This window comes from Papio anubis, chromosome 6 (genome assembly GCF_008728515.1).
Source record: "Papio anubis isolate 15944 chromosome 6, Panubis1.0, whole genome shotgun sequence".
NCBI lineage: Eukaryota > Metazoa > Chordata > Mammalia > Primates > Cercopithecidae > Papio > Papio anubis.
The window spans coordinates 146,609,423-146,627,327 of NC_044981.1; the positions used below are offsets into that span (position 1 = coordinate 146,609,423).

Below are 17,905 nucleotides of genomic sequence, written 5' to 3' on the forward strand. Positions count from 1 at the left end.
AGCTGAGGGGTGGATGACTTGAGGCTGGGAGGTGAAGGTTACAGTGAGTCGAGATCATTCAACTGCACTCCAGCGTGCGTGACAGAGTGAGACCTTGTTTCAAAAAAAAAAAAAAAAAAGAAAAGAAAAGTTTAAGACTTTGTCTTGCAAATTCATACGGCGGTAGAACATTGACCAATAATCTGAAAACTTACAGAATGTGGAAAATAAAACCTGACTCATGTGTTTAAGGTTGTTTGTTAGACTTTGAACATTTGAAGAAAATAATTTCAAGGGCGATTTGGAGACTTCATTCTAAAGATATGTTAGCACAACTAGCAAAAATTTTTATTCCTCTGGATATGTTTGTATATGTATGGTACACATCTTTTTCCATTTATCAATGTATTCACTTATTTATTTAAGAAGATGATTAACAGAGCAAAAGAAAAATCTGTTGAAAAAAGAGCAGTAACCAACTGGAAGTAGAAGCATATACAACCTCATTGCTGAGAATCTGGAATTACATTCTATCACACGATTTAGGGTCAGAAATCATCTGAAATATGCTCAATACTGTAAATGCCTTTGGCCCAGAGAATATTAGCTGATCCAGTTAGAATAGTGCAGTGTAATGGGAGGATTCTCTGGTTCTTTCTTACTGTCTATTCTTGGCACTGAGGGCACCATCCAAATCACTGCAAAGCTTCTGAAAGAACTCAGAAGAAATAATTCCACATATTCACTTTAATTAGAGGAACATAAAGGAACAAGGCTTCTCTAGTAGAAAATAAAAACGATAACTTTTAAAAATTAGTGTCATTAAGTTCAAAATAGCTGCTAACAAATATCCCATATAAATCCTTCCTAGAAGTGTCTAAGAAGTTTCATGTAAAACTTTCTTGCTACCTGTGGTCCTCAATCAGGATATTTCTCTATTAGCCGCAGGAAAATTACAGAGCTGAAAGTCAAGTTAAATATGCCAATAGGAAGTACATGTTTATGTGGGGCGTAATGTAGGCCTTCTTACCAGGTAGATACTCAATAAAAATTAGTTGAAAGAAAAGAAAAGATGAAGGGAAGAGGGGAGGAAGGAGGAAGAAGGAATCAAAGCAGTCTTTTGTTCAGGCCCCTTGGGAAGTTGCTTTTCTTCTGCAAGAGGTAGCCTGGGAATGCTCCTCACCTTGCCCAACACATTCAAGGGCTCCTCGGGTCCCTTCCATGAGGAACTCCTCACTTTACCTGATAATGAAGTCTTCAATATGTGGAAATAGAACAAGAGTTCTTTCAATGCTCCAGATTAAAAAAGAAAAGGTTGAAGAGGAATCAAGTAAGAAATGTTCTATGGAGAGCATAAGAAAGAAAATGAATTCGTATCTCAGCAGGAAGAGACCCATGAAAAAAATCCAGAATGTTTCCCATTTAGAAATTATATTCAAAAATCATATTCTGTCTTTAAAAGAGTAAAGAAGCTTCTAATGAAATTTGACCTCCTAATGGTACACAATTTTCACCAAGTTAGAAACAAGTCTGTTTGATTCTCTCCTATTAGAAACATGTACAACATCTGCTTTCCAAATATCCCTTCTCTAAGCTTTTCATGTCTTATCAACCATTCTGATGAATTCCTTCCTGTGTCTTCTGTCTTCAGTGAACAGGAAAAAGATCCACTTCCACTCCTATGCAAGATTCTTTCTTGTCAATGAGGAGAATATTCATCACCTTCACCCTTCTCTAGTGTAGGACATTTGTCCCTCCTCTTTGCACCTTCCTTCAAAGGCCTGATGTCCTTCCTCTTAATCATTTTTACCTCTCCAACAAAATGTTCCTTTATTTGTAGCAATAATGTCACCCATTTAAGGAGCATTTTGACAAAGATGAAAGGTCAGACTTTAGTTATGGACCTGCCCACTGAGGCTTTGTTAATAATTAGCAGCTTTCATTCAAACGTCGGGCCTGTTGGCAGCATTATCTCATTAATCCTTGTAAACTCTGCTCAGAGGAGGCAGATGTCAAATGATACAGTCAGTTTTACAGAGAACTAGGCCAAGTTCAGAAGAAGTTTACTGTAGTCACATGCTGCTCCCAGAGCATGGCAGAGTCAGGAATAGAACCTAATGGCTGTGAAATTTGTTTGGCTGCCCTCTCAGACCACACACTTCTACCGAACACCATTATCATCCTTCTCAAGTACTGAGCAGCTAGAGACCATGGCAGCCATAGAACTCATGATCTCTGTGCTGTCTCCAGGGAAGGAAAGAGAGAGAAGGAATGCATTTAAAGAGAATTGACTAGATGAAGAAACCTATGCCCAGACAGGAGAAGTGATCCCTGCCTCTGAGGTAGTAAAAAGACTGCATGTAGGAACAGGTTTCCTGAACTTACGCTGCACTCTGCACACCTCTGCCTTTGCGAGAGAAGGACTGTGTAACTTCAGGTATTCATAACATTCCTCTCTCTTGTTCTCCTCACTTGTTTTTTTCTTCAGAGAGGAGGTTGGTCTGTCATTAGGCCTCTGACGATGTCTTTTAACATGTAGTAGACCTGTAGTTGCGCCGTCTAGTGGTCTGAAAAGAAATCCCACGGCAAGGGCCAAATCATTGAAGGCAAAAATCTTTAGTTGGCCTTGCATTTTATATATAAAAAAAAGATGCCAAGGTAATTATAAAGTCTAGTTCCCACAACATTAAAATGCATCCATTTTTAAAACAGAATTTTATCATATACAACAACTTTTTGTGGTGGTTACTTCAAAGTACAACTACAAATATTAAATAAGACTAATTTATTTTGAAAATTAATGTCAGCAGCATTATAACACGATATTGAAAAACTTTAATAGCATTGATATTTTCTTTATAAAATTTCAAAGTAACTCCTACCTATTACCTGTATTTCCTTTATAAGAACCTTCTGAAATAAAAAGAACATCTATCATCTGTCATTAGCCCCATTTTACTGATAGTATAATTGGACTTATATGCTATCACCATGGACACAGTAAGAAAACCCAGCTTAGAATTTAATTCTTCTGACCTTATTCTAGTGTTTTCTCCACGAACTAATTGTTTAAAATGTATCTTTAAAGATTTTTTTCTACTATGATAATTGTTCTGAGAAAAATTTTGTAGTTGGTCTAGATGAAAATGTGTAACGTGCAGTAGAATTACCATAGCTGATTTTAGTTGTAGTAATGAAATATTAGATAATTTAACTTACTTACACACCTGTATGTATTTCTGTTTATTATAAGGGAAAGCAGAAAGTGCAATTGCACCTGTCTCTGGTCAAAGAACCAAAAACCTCCTTAGTTATACAAAATATATTTTAGGGTTTCCAAACACATTTATGATAAAATAGTTTTGTTATTAGGAGAAGCTAATTAGAGATAAACTTGATCATTTAAATCAAGATGATTACAAAGGCTAGGCTTGACAATAACTATAATCATGTTGCCTTTTGAAAGTAATTGGGACACAAGGAGCTGCGATCCTCATCAGTAGATGAGCACTGGCCTAACCATGTCCAATGTAGTGGAGATTAAAAAGGAAGAGTCCACATCCTGCTGATTTACATTCCCACTGCGTGACTCTGAGCAAGTTGCTTAGGCTGTCCAAACTTCGGTTTCCATATTTGTCAGAAGAGACCTCTTTCAGCTGTCATTCTCCTGAATTTCGGGTATTACTTTCACTAGCTACCATCTGCACATTGAATTCTAATCATAAATAGCTGAGTGTGGTGAATGTAGCTTCCAAAGCCTCCTGCAAAGCATCCATATCTTCTAGTTACTGACAGTGTTTGTAACTGCTTGGCCTTGCACAAATTATGTTTGTCAAAGTTGGGGAAGCTTTTTGCTCTCAGGTCCATGTCAATATGATGATTACTCTGAGGGATATGGGGGAATTTATCATTTTTCAGTGTAAATATCACATTACTTTGTTTTCACTGTAAGAGGGGATTTTTAAATACAGCATAAAAAGACTTAAAAAACTTGAAACCCTGATTTTTAGTTTAAAAAAATCAGCATCTAATATACTGTGCTTGTTGGAAATTCTGGAAAGCAAAAGAAGAGATCTTTTCCTTTTATAGTATAAATTGAAATTTTACCTTAATTAAATAATGTGAGCAATGATTTTGGGGGATGAGCAATAAAAAATCAAGGAAATGGTCATAGGAAGCAATATGAATGAAGGTACCTGAAGCAAGGAAGTAAATCTAAGTGGTGAATTTTGTAAGCGGAAACTCTAGGGCAAAAGATTTAAGCACATAATCCAGAGAGAAAACAAAATAGCAGAGGGAATTTTTTTCCCAGTGGATAAATCATTTTTATTTCAATAAAATGGTCCATTTGAGATTAGAGTTGAGTATATGCAGAAAAACTTCAGCAAATCATACTAGTCACATACATTTTTTTTCTGCTTCTGATCTGAATGCACAAGACTGCTATGGACTGAATCTATGGGATGAATGAAAACATTTCAAGCCAAAACTCCTGAGCCACTTTAGAATGGAGACAGCACGAGGGCTATGATTGCCAATCTCCAATACAGATTTGTGCTCAGAAGCACTGATCTGACACTTCAACAAGGATATCCAAATCTGATTTTATTAGATGTTTTCAGAGGGGAGACCCACAGCTTGGAAGGTGAGCCAGAGAGGGTTCAGTCAGGAGACGGGAATCACACAATCATTTCAAAATGAAAGGTTGAGTAGAAAACATTATTAGCTATTTACAGGGGATTAGTTACTGAGAAAGGGGGAAAAAAACCACACTATAGAATTTAGGGGTGAGAATGAGCACCCAAAGGAGGAATCCTTTTTAGACAGAGGTCCACTTCTTAAGCAGGAGCAAGCCAACAAAAGGCACGCTAGAGACAGAAGAAAAGCCCCTTCTTCCCGCAGTGTCCCTGCAACACCTTCTTCCGGCCAAGGAGAAGTGTCTGCATGATGGAGCTCTAGCATTACAAGCAGGGCAGTGAACGGTAGGTTTTAAGCTGAGAGGCAATAATCTGACAACCAGCACAGAAGCCATGAGCCATCCTGACTGTTACTTACATTTCTATGGCCATCTTATATTTTGGTGGCCTCGTGTTTGACCCTGTTCCACCTGCTCTCCCACGCTGGAATGAATCTGGCCGCTCAGTGCAAATCTAGCTGTCTGGTGGAAGGAAGAGATGGCAAAGGAAGCCACCTGCTTTTATTGCTACAGTGGTGTCAACTTCCTGCCACTGAAGACACAAAACAGGTTGAAGGGCACAATTTTCAGTGTGCAAACTTTTCTTCTGAAATAAAGACTTTTTGTTAAATACTGTGAAATTTGTTAAATACAACCACTACCTCTTTTTTCCTATAAATTTCTTCAACTTCTACAACCAAATCTATGTTCCCTTTCTCAATCCCTCCAATGACTATAAATCTACTCTCTCTATTTGATTACTGTTGGAAGTACTGCTAAATGACACTGTGGTCAAGAACTCCAGAATATCACCTGCCAATAATTTGTACTTTCTTCCCTGGAAGCCCAAGGTGGTGATATGCAAGGATAAATGGCAGACTGGCCCTTAAGCTACCACCCAGTGAAAGATGTAGCTGGGGGCTTAGACTTAAAGCCTGCCAGTGGGTCTCATAGGCTTTAAATTAACCAAGTTCACTCTCTGAAATGTTCATTAGGTCTTTCTATGCCAAAGGGAGATAATTAGTTTGCATTATGTGAGGCAAGAGTTGTAGTGTTAAGTAAGCAAAAATGACAGAGCAACCTTGCACAGGTAAGGGAACCCATGATTAACCTTACTTAAACTATCTTTATTATGAAAGCAGAGCAATGTAAGTCTGCATTTTAGTTTAATGTTTTAATCAGTTTGTGAAATTCAATTTTATCGTGTTTTGTGCCTGTTGATCTTCCAACGATTTGCTGTTGACCAGCTTATTTTGTACATAATTCCAGTCTCCATCTAAAGAAAGCAAAAATGTTTCACAAAAATGGAAGTAATACAGTTTCCCAAAGTTATGATAATACTAGTAAAGTTTTTAAATTTGATTCTTTATTGTATTAACCAGTGAAGTTATCTTTCATTTACAATTTCATTTCCCCATCAGATCTGTAAGTGTTTCCAAAGGAGGGATCATTTATAGCATTCTTGGGATTTGGTTCACCAGGTAAATCCACACCTGTTGACATTTATTAAATATTGTTGAAGTGAACTTAGAAAATACTTGAAGAACTTTTCACTCATCTATACCCTGTTGCTCCTCCTAGTCTGTCCAGAAGAGGGCAGTGGTCCACATTTGTCTCTAAATGAAAGTCTCCGACCCTGTCGGCTCAATACTAACACCACATGCAGAAGCTGCCCTCTTATTTCAAGCAATATTCATTACACTGAAAATTAGCACTCTAAAAGTACCTGGTTGTTCACAATAACAAATCCACAACAACAAGATTTAAACTGCGATAGGATCCTGAACAGGAAAATAACTGATTCTTATTAAATAATGATAGTGAACTTGATAATTTTATTGAAACATTTGTGTTTTCTATTATTGTTTATTATATTGTATTTTAAAATTAAATATAAATCAAATATAAATAAATTATAATTATGTTAAATTATATATTTATTATTGTTTTTCCATTATTATTTATTATATGAGTGTAGTATGTTTCAGAAGAGAGATATTCATTCTGCTACTCTGAGGTCAATTGTGATTTCAAATGCAGATATTAAGTAGGTAATCAAATCATTACATAGTGCACTTCATATTATTATGGAAAATGCTTGAAAATTATCCTAAAATTCATCATGGAGCCAAATTGTTTTAGGTAGACTCCTTTAGGTTACCAGCATTTAGTTTACGTCAGATCTTTAGGGTTTATCATAGAGATATTCTGGGACACAATAATCAGACCCCATGAAAGAACAAAAATTGGAAAATCCTTCCAGTTTTAGTCTATCTTGAACCCTCAGCAGCAAGCCTTTGTGGTTCTCTACTTCAGTCCTGTGCCATTTTCGTGACTCAAACCTTCTCTGCTTGTTCTGCTCTTATAATTACCTAATAATATCTTTCCATTTTTCTTTTCCTTCTCTCCACCTCATTGCTTCTGGTGTTTCACAGTTTTGTTGCCTCATGGCTTCTGCTTACTCTTTTTTCTCTGGGTGTCATTTGCATTCTGCCCAATCACCCAAACTGTGACTTTCTCTATGTGTTTCATATTTAAAGTCCCCAAAAGAGAGTCTTTAACCTGTCCAGCCAATCACTAGCCCTGTGTTAGGTAGAGTTTCATGCTAGCTCACTTCCAGGGCCCTAGTCAAACTGTGAACTGACTGTCCAGGCTCAAAATGCCCACCCTAATCCATTAACTGTGGCCAGAATGGCAGGATAATTAGACAGAACATGGCAATCACAGGGAGCCCCTCAAGAAGGAATCTGGGTATGAAAAACATTCCAAGATTTTCCAAAACAGGACAAAGTAATTGATAAATATCTTGTTCCTTGTCTAGGAAATTAGTAACAGATATATGTGTGCGTGTGTGTGTGTGTGTATATATATATATGAGTCTCACTTTATCTATGAATCTTCTGCTCACAGTATTTATCTTACTGATGCTGGTGTTTGTTTTTCTTTGTTTCAGAGCTAGAATTTGGGGCAAATAACTAGTGTTGCAGACTCCATTTAGTATGCTAACCATAAGATATTGAAGTAGAAAAAACTGTCTTTGTTATATATTTGCAGATAATAACAAAGAAAGCAAACACTTCAAAATAAAATACCTCTGCACTTGGAAGCAGTCAAATGAAACCACATTGTTAATGCAAAGTAAATATTTTAGACCATTAGCAAGAGTGGGGCTAACATTACTCAGGACAGTGAGCTCAGAGGAACGCTTGGTAGAAGGGAGATAACCAAATTCTCCTAAGAAAAATGATGTTGTGCTACAATAGATAGTATTAGGTTTCCCTTTGAACTTCTTATAAAGGAATGAATTACAAAAGTTTGCTCTGGTCATCTAATCCGGTGGGGCTTTTTCTTTTGTTACTCTTTTTTCTAAGTCTTTTTCAGTCATTTCTCTTGACATTCTGTGTATTTTCTTTTTTCAAAGACTGTTACCAGAGATAATCTGATTTTTAATGTGAATAGGAAAAGTGCCCAGATAAAATGAACTTAAACCAGGGCATTCAAGTCAGAGACAGCAACATATCTTAGGCTGTTTTTACCTTTCTCTTAAAAAAGGTGTGGGGTGGGGTGGGGTGGGGTGGGGTAGGGGGGCGGAGTTCCTTATGCTTCTGTATTTTACTTACTTTGCTTTCTTTTTTTTCTGGTTATATTTGGCTTCCTTAATTTTCTAAATAACATGTATCTTAAAAACAAATACTTCTCTAAAAGTTACCATATTTCACAATTCTGGGTCTAAGTCTAGATGTAACACACCGAATACAATGCACAACACTTGAATTTTGCTGCCATCATAATGCTGTGCACAAAATGGGGACGCATTTTTTTCCTGTCCTCTGAATGCTCTTTCTTTTACTAGGATGAATATTTAAACCTCAGTTTTAGAGTTGCTTTCCATTCCTCAACACTCCTTCTCTTACACACAACAACTTACTTTAAGGTATAGGCTCAGAAATGCAGCCTGGGGGCCATAAAATAAAAGATTTAGGACCTGTTTATTTTCATGCAATCTCTGCCCTTCACTTGGTTAAAATCTCTCACTGATATTGTGAAGACTGATTTTTGCTCATGGTCCTCTCAAAAAGTGACTCATTCATGCTGCATTCACCTCATGAGGGCTGAAGGCACATCACGGCAACTGCCTACCTGTTAACCTCACCAGATGACATGTAACTTTTGCCTTGCAAGACATAGAGAGGGGATTCTGTGCTCTCCACATAGATACTGAAGGCAGATACGAGTGGTGCACAACTTCCACTCAGCTCCAATCTACTTTACCTCGAGCAACACAGTGCTCTGTCTACCAAAAGCAACCTGACAGGAAATCCCTAAGGGAATCCTGGGAAGCAGGAGGGTGCATGGAGGTTACCCCATATTAACTTCCATCAGACAGCCAACAGTTGTGACTCTGTTCATTACAAAGATGCTAAAATTTTTTGATATCTCACCACTGTCTTATCTTAGAATAACATGTCAATAGATACTTGAGAAATTAGCTGTTATTGTACATGCCTCCCACCCCAGCCAAAAGATTGAAGTAGGAAACCCAGCTATTGGAATGGAACAGAATCCCCAGGGTCTAGTAAGATTTGCAACCCAGGCATTCCTTACAATGCACAGAGCTGAAGGGGTACAGCAAAGCCAAGTGAGAGGCTCAGTTATTAACCTGAAGAGTCGGGACACATGTGGAGGATGCAGGTTCACAAACAGGAGACCTGGTCAGAGAGAGCAGTTCTCAGCACAGTGTAAGCAAGGGAGGACCCAAGGGTTAAAGCACCATATATGCCTCATTCTCAGCATTTTGCTAAGATTACTCATCCCTTTAATCCCTCAACAACAACAACAACAACAACAAAGGAAGCTCATCAGATAAGCCTAAATATAAAATCTTTCTTTGCTCTTACCGTTTTTCAAAGGCTAACTCAAACCCTAGTTGTAAGAGCCTATTGAATTGCTTTTCTTTTTTCCACTCTTTTCAACATACTATATTAAAATAAAATAAGTGGGAGCCCTTGGTAAACAGGAATTGAATTCCATGGAAGTCACAGCCCAACACAACACAACATTCCAGAGAAGGCTGGCATCACAGTTAGCTGAATGTCAGACCATTTTCCTATTTAGTAGCAGTTTTGAATAGAGAAGGGAGCGGAAATCAATTAAAAGGAAAGAAAAATTCTTTGTGGTAATAAAATTCTCAATATTTAAAAAATGATGAATATTCACAGCAAAAGCAAAGCAATTTATAAATTATTTTAAGACATCTTACAATTTGGGTCAGAAATATAGCAGAGAGATTATTAAAAATATGATACTTGTTTAAACAAGCATAACCACTTAGGCTTGTTTCTCCCCACTGAATAGGCAAGAACTGCCTTATATAATCACTCACACATTTGTTCTATTCTGTTTTGTACCTCTGGGCGGGATGAAAGAGGAAAAATGTAGGAAATTTTCTTTTGTGGAAAAGCATATGCGTACAGCCACAAGCTCTGTGGATTTTGAGACTGATTGGATCAAACCCAGAAGGCCACATCCACTGTTATAGCAGAGTTCCAACATGAAGGCAAAGCACCTGCAAGGGAATTACCCTTAAACTTTTATTATGACTGCATTTGCATAATATTATTTTTTCTTTGGTCACAGAGAATAATCTCTTAGGGCTTGATTCTTACTAATTCTACAAGTCACTAAATAACTTAGCACTGCCTCTCACTTTCCTTATGAATGTCCATCTTCCATTTTTGTTCATAATCAGGACTTACAAGAAATCTGGCTGCATGTAGATGTCATTTTTGCTCTATTACTAAAAATGCTCTAAGGGAGAAGTTTTTTTAAACTTTATGTTCTGGGATACATGTGCACAACGCGCAGGTTTTTACATAGGTATACATGTGTCATGGTGGTTTGCTGCACCTATCAACCTGTCATCTAGGTTTTAAGCCCTGCATGCATTAGGCATTTGTCCAAATGCTCTCCCTTCTAGGGGAGAAGTTTTGAATCTTCCGAATATCCCAGCACATGAATATCTAGGCTGCCCTGCCTTTGTATTGAAGATTATTGGTTTTATTTCTGCTGTTTAAGTTATTTGGATGAAACTCATGTGAAACTGACTCATGAAACTGTAGGGAAGGCAAAACTTCACCTCTATCCTCTTAGGACTTTTTTTAAAAGTTATCCTGAGAATTAAATTGACAGGAGACAGATCAACAGAAAAAGAAGCATACACATTTACTTAATACATAGCATGGGAATCTTTAGTAAAGAAATGGAGGCCCAAGGAGTTGAACACTTACCTACTGAATTAGACAAAGAATAGTAATTTGCAAAAAGGCAACTAAATTATTTGGGGAGGCAAGAAGAAAATAATGATTTTAATAAAATCTGTACAGAATCTTCTCAGCCTCACTTGCCCCTCCTTGATGATAAGAGTGTTGCTTTCTTTCTAGTTTAGGGAGGATATCCTTCGCATGGGAATTTCTTCTCCTGCCTTTAAGAAACAGCAGGAAGGTCAGAGCAATCTTGTGACTGCTGCTTTTCAAGTGCCTTTAACTCAAAAGAATGAGTATACATGTCAAAGTGGCAATATTTTGGGGTGGCATATTCTGAACTCCTTTAAAACAAACCTAAGTGGATTGAAAATAGCAATAGCTTGGGGAACATTTTATTAATGTAACTATTTACAATAAAATTCTTTATTAAGAAAAGAAAACCATGAAGTAAATACCCTAGGAAACAAAACCCTAAAGCAAGGTCTGTCTGGGTCTAAGGATTCAGAGACACATCAGGAACACCAAATTCCAGGCCATCCCTGCCTGGTGTGATGTTTAGTTTGTGTCAGAAGTAAGATTTGGTTCAGACTTGCATTGGCCTCTCAGTGATACTCCAGGGCAAGGGTTATCAATTCTAGCTCCTACATAGAATCCCCTGGAGCTTTCCAAAAAAACCTGATGTTCAGAACTTACTTTTGGCCCATTAAATTGTGGTCTCTGGGAATAAGGCATTAGAACTTTTTAAATGCCCTCCGAGTGATCCTAATGGGCCTCCACTGTTTAGAAGAAGAGATCCCTAACTGTATTCTATGGAACTCTAGGGTGATTCCTGTAGAAGTGAGGCTGCAGGTTAAGGCTGCCACTCCTCCAGACCCTCCATCCAAATTCTACCCCTAGTTTCCTCTTATTTTATGTCTTTTACATGCTTCAAATAAATAAAAATCCATTTGGGAAAAAAGTGGAAAACACTAGAGAGATATGATAAAAGTGGAACAGTTTTGATTGAAACAAAGTCCATCTCACCTTTAGTTGGGACAACAAATTTGTCTGTAGGGAAAGAGGTAGGGAAGGAGGCCGTGTTTTTGAGGACATTTCTCAAAAGAAGATGGAAATTGACCAGTTTGTAAGCATATATTTCTTTAATTGCTTGACTTCATGCATAGGGTCGGTGAAACCCACTCACAGTTAGCCAACTGTTTAAGGAAGTAACCCTTCTTAAAACACTGATTACTATCCCTCGTCCTTCCTCCGTGACACAAATACCAACGAACCCCCTGAGAGAAATAATTGTGTTCTGTTGAAACTATCAGAAATTATTGTGATTGCAGAAGCACATGTCTTTATGATAAAATATAGGCACAGAATGTTTTTACAATGCAACTAGTCACCATTTTATAGGTTATAAACTGCCAAAGAATGCATTTATCTTGTTACTCAATATCACGAGTTCTTATTTTGCTGACTTAATCCTATTTCTTGAAATGACCCAGTGAATGTGATTAGGTGAAGTAATTAATTCATTTTCCCATTTTAATCTCAGTTTTCATTGCAATTTAAAACTTGTGAAGATTTCTCTCTGGAATTGGTGTGGTTGTAGGTTCAGGAAACCTGAAATTCTAAAAAGATAGCTGGCCAGATGGAAAGAAAGGTGCACTCTAAAATATATAAAAATTAAAGTTTGGGGATTATTTGAAATCTTTTATAAACTTTCCACTGCCAAAAATTCCTTCTGTATCAATTGTCATTTTTATCTAAGGAAATTTTTAAAAAATAAAATGGAAAGTTTACTTCAGTGATACAGTAGAAGTACAGTTTGAGTATAACTATCCTAAGTATTTAGAAACCCAAGGTGAAAAGCTGTTTAGGATGGGAAAGAATCCAGGGGCCCAGACAGAGGCCAGGAAACTTGGAGATAGACCTCTATTCCCAAGAGGACACTAAGAATCCAATTGACTGGGAATTCACACACTACTGACTGTAAGATTTAGGACAACAGAGTTGAAAGAGACTTTGAGATGTATGAATTCAACATCCTCATTTTACAAATGAGGGAACATGCTTTCAAAAGTTATATGAACAATCAAGAATATACTAAAATGAGGCAGAATTTGTGTGATGGAAAGTAGGATTAGACAAATGTAGGTCCAAATTGATGCTCAATAACTTAACAATGGCTTAACCACCTTAGTCTTTTTGGGCTCTACCATTATTTATAAACATAGAAAAGGTAATACTTCCTTCCCAGTGTGCTTGTGACACTTAGATGAAACAAGAGCCAAGACTTCAAGTTGACTTAGTTTTTAAAATTAAATTAATGAAATTCCAGTAGTAACATATAGTGGTTTAGTTTTAAATTCAAAACAATATAGTTTCTCGAAAATGATATAGCACAGAAAGGAAAATAAGTTAAAAAATTTCCAACTCTTTTATTGAAATGTAAGAAAATGATTCTCCAGAATGAAAGAGTAAACTTGTAGCAGGAAAAATTGTTCCAAAAAGACCTACCCAAAGGCCTATTTAACATTTTTGGACATGAAAGATAAAGAAACCAATGAGAATATAGGATAAAATATCATGTTAGTAATAAAGAAAAAATAAAGATGGCATCAGACATCAAGGTGTGGCACCTCAGCAATATTCAATGACAAAAGACAATGAAGTAACGCTTACAATACACTCACGTAGAGAAAGTATGAACCAGACAAGCTGTCCTTCAATTAGAGAACAGGCCAACAGGCTGAATATGTAAGAATTCAGGGAATAGCGTTCCTATGAGCCTTTGCTAAGAATGATACTAGAAGGTAAACTCCAGCCAAGCAGGAGGTGATTGACGAAACTTTAGTAAAATAACTGATTTCATTTATTTTGTTGTGTACCTTATGAAAATTTTCAAACATATACAAGTGTAAAGAGAATAATGTAATGAATTCCATGTACCTGCCATCCAGTTTCAAAAGTTTCCATATTTTGCCAATCTTGTTTCATCTTTCAGCTTTTTCCCTAAACTTTCTTTTTTCTAGAGTATTTTAAAGAAACTTCTAAACATCATGGCAGTTCACATGTAAATATTTAAATATACATCTCTAACTGAAGAACTTTTTAAAAACATAAACCAGCACACCATTATCACACATAGCAAAATTAATAATTCTCTAAAAATCATCTAATATTCATATTTTCCTAAATATCTCAAAGATATCTTGTTACAGGTGGTTGTTTTGAAACAAGATACAAATAAGGTCTATATAGCATATCTGGTTATTAAGCCACTTATATCTCCTTTATTCTCCTTTTTTAATACTGTTAATCTGTGGGGAAACTGAGTCATCTGTAAAATGGAATGTTCTGTATCTAGATGTACCTGCTTGTTTTCTTGTGGGGCTAATTGCCTTGTTTTCTGTTACTCGCATTTCCTATAAACTAGCAGTAATGTCTAAATACTTGATTAGGTTTAGCTTTTTAGGCAACAATATTTCACAGGTGGTACTGTGTATTTGTTCTTGCCTTGCCTCCTAAGGCACGTAATATCTGGTTTGATTTTTAGTGATGCTAATATGGATGAGTGGCTTCAAATTGCATAGGTCTGACCCCATTCTGCCTTCACCTAATAGTTTAGAATTCATTATTTATTGTCTAGATCGATTATGTCATCAGAGGTTGCAAAATGTTTACTTTCAAATTCTGACAAGCCCTATAAACAATAAAATAATTAGTAGAGAGATAAAATTAATAAGCATAAGACAGTAGCTTTTCACATACTCAGATAACAATCACTTAGAAAGATGTAGTGGAAAAAAGAAACCATTTACAATAGGAACAAAGAAAACACCTACGAATAGAGTTTACAAGAAACATGTAAAACTTACGTGAAGTAAATTTTAAAATATTCCTAAAGGACAAAAGGTATCCTTGAATGAATGGAAAGGCACCCCAAAGTCTTAGACAGGCTGATGACCAATTCAGTAGATCTGGAGTGCAGCCCAAGATTCTGAGTTTCTTACAGCCTGCTTTCCCCAGAATAGCCTGCTCTGTGCCGTAGAGCAGTTATTCTCAAGATGTAGTCCCTAGACCGGTAGCATCAGTATCACCTGAGAACCTGTTAGAAATGCAGATTCTTTTGCCTCACTCCAGACCTACTGAATGAGACACCCTGGAGGTGGAGTTCAGCAATCCACATTTTAATAAGCCCTCCGGATGATTTTTATATGGACCAAAATTTGAGAACCACTGCCTTGGTGTTATCAATTTAACTTGAACTGGAATCAGCAAGGATTATGTTAAACTGCCTGCTTGACTCAACAGGTCTTAGATACTGTCTGATTCTGTATTTCTAACAAGCTTCATCGCGATGCTGATGTTGACGGTCTGAAGATAACATTTTGAGGGACAAGACTAGAAGAACAGTCTGTTTCCAGCTTACTGAAGGCCAGCCTAGTCTGAAACCCTCGCTTGCTATTTTTTCCTAGATATTAATGACAAATAATAGCTTAATGTGTTACTCCTCCCAATAATATGTTTGTGTTCCTTTCAAACAAAATTTATTTAAACATTTTTAATAATTAAAAGTTTAGTAATTAAAATATTTAAAAAATAATTAAAAGTGAATCTCCAGCTTTGGTAGAGAAATTTTAGAGAGATACTTATCAGCATCTATCAAATCATGCTATAGACGCTATACTGCTAACTGGAATCTAAAGAAAAAGAAAACATTATTGAAGAAAATGTTCTCTATGCATAGTGAGAATGTATAAATGTATAAATATAATTTGCCTCTATTTTTTGTCTTTTTATAAATTTTGATTTTCATGTTAGTATTCAGGCTCTATTGCTTCATATTGCCCCAAAATTCAGTGACTTAAAGCCACAAACATTTATTTAAGCTCATGATTTTTGGGGTCATGGAGTTGGATAGGACATAGCAAGGACTTCTCTACAAAGCCTGCAGCCTCCACTGGAGTGGGTCAAATGTTTGGAGATGGCTGCAATGAGTTGACTAGGGCCATAGATCTGGGACCTTTTGTTCTCACGGCTGGTTGGACTTCCTGGTCCTTCTCCACGTCACGTACACTGGGGCCTGAATGTTTAAAATGACTCCTTCGCTCACATGTCTGACCCCTAAGCTAGAATATCTGGGACAATTGGAGCCATTGGGATCTCTCTCTCTCTCTCTTTATCTTTATCTCTCTCTCTCTCCCCCCATCCCCCCCAGTTGGCTAGCTTGGGCCTTTTCAGAGCTTGGTAGTCCCAGGGTAATTGCAGTTCTTACACAGTGGCTTTTACCAGACTGTTGAGCATTGCAACATTGTAAGAGACCAAGGCATAAACTGTGATACTGTTTAACAACCTACCTTCCTGTCTGCCATAGTTGATTGGTTCATAAGGTCAGATTCAAAGTGAGGATAACAAGACTACATCTGCCAGAAGGAGCCATTGAACCATGTTTAATTTATCACATGTGCTGGTTAATTTTAGATGTCAACTTGACTGGATTAAGGGACAGCCAGATAGTTATTAAAGCATTATTTCTGGGTATGTATATGGGGGTGTTTCCAAAAAAGATTGGCATTTGAATCAGTGGACTGAGTAAGGAAGGAAAATCTGTTCTCACCCAATCTGGGCAGGCGCAATACAATCCACTGAGGGCCTGGGTAAGACAAAAAGGGAGAGGATGGACAAATTTGCTCTCTCTCTCTCTCTCTCTCTCTCTCTGTCTCTCTCTGTCTCCCCTCGAGTTGGGTCACCAATCTTTTCTCTGTCTCCTGGAGTTGGGTCACCAATCTTCTCCTTCTCTATTGGTCCTTAGAAATAAAAAATTCAGGTTCCTTTGCCTTTGGCTCTGGGATTTGTGCCATCAACTCCCCTAGTTCTCAGGCCTTCAGACTGGGGCCTGAGCCACCCTACTCACTTACCTGATTCTCCAGCTTACAGGTGGCATGTCATGGGCCTTCTCAGCCTTCATAATCACATGAGCCAATTCCCACAATAAATCCTCTTATATATATACACACAATATATATATAGCACATATACTTTGGTATATATTTGTTATATTTTGCTGTATACAATAATATATATAACAATATATATTCCCATAATAAATCCCCTTTCATATATATTTTATGTATATATAAACACGCTTACACACACACAGACATACAGACACATACACACACATGCACACACGTGTATGTATGTATGTATGTATATATACTGTTGTACTGTTGGTTCTGTTTCTCTGGACAACTCTGACTAATATACCACTGTTAAACGTTTATTAAAATGAGAGACCCAGGTACACCAAAGATACTCCAAAATTGCTTAGCTAGAACGAATTTAAATCCAAAAAAAAAACAAAAAAAAAAGCTCACTGTAAAACTTCTGAAAGTTTATCCCAGCCCAAGAAAACCCATGGTATATTGGCAAATACGTCATATTAGGACGTCTCTTTTTTCCCAGAGAGCCAGTTTTTAAATCTTCATCATACTCCGCTGTTTGAAATCCAGATAACATTTCCAATATTTCAACCTCACAGCCCCTCATCACCTTCACTGACTCCCTATACAAAATTAGTAGTTCTTCACCATGACTGCACATTATAATCATTTAGGAAGCTTTTAAAAAAAATTTCAATGTTCAGGCCCTAACCCAGAAAAGTTACATCAGGTTCTTAGGAAATGGGACCAGACATTGAGATTGTCAAAGGCCCCCAGGTGATTCCAGTGTGCAGCCAACATCGAGAGCTGCTGATAAACACAGATAGATGCTTTCCATCAAACCTCTCACACCAACCTCTTAGCTTTTTCTTAATGATTTTGGGATCTAAAATGAGAGAAGTCCAGGCACTACCCACAAAGGAAGTTAAATATCCCCTGGCTTGTACAACAGAGAAAAATGAGAGGGAACTATTAGAAAATTAAGATAATTACCTGAGAGAATTCAGAACCACCAAAGTCTAAATAGAATAATATAATTAATAGTTGAAGTACCC

At 37.0% G+C, this 17,905-nt stretch overlaps 1 protein-coding gene across 1 annotated transcript in view; it reads left to right on the plus strand.

The window, feature by feature from the left end:
* The window catches only part of TRAPPC3L (trafficking protein particle complex 3 like), a 47,130-nt gene that overhangs the window by 4,808 nt on the left and 24,417 nt on the right, over positions 1-17,905 (plus strand). The window lies entirely within an intron of this gene.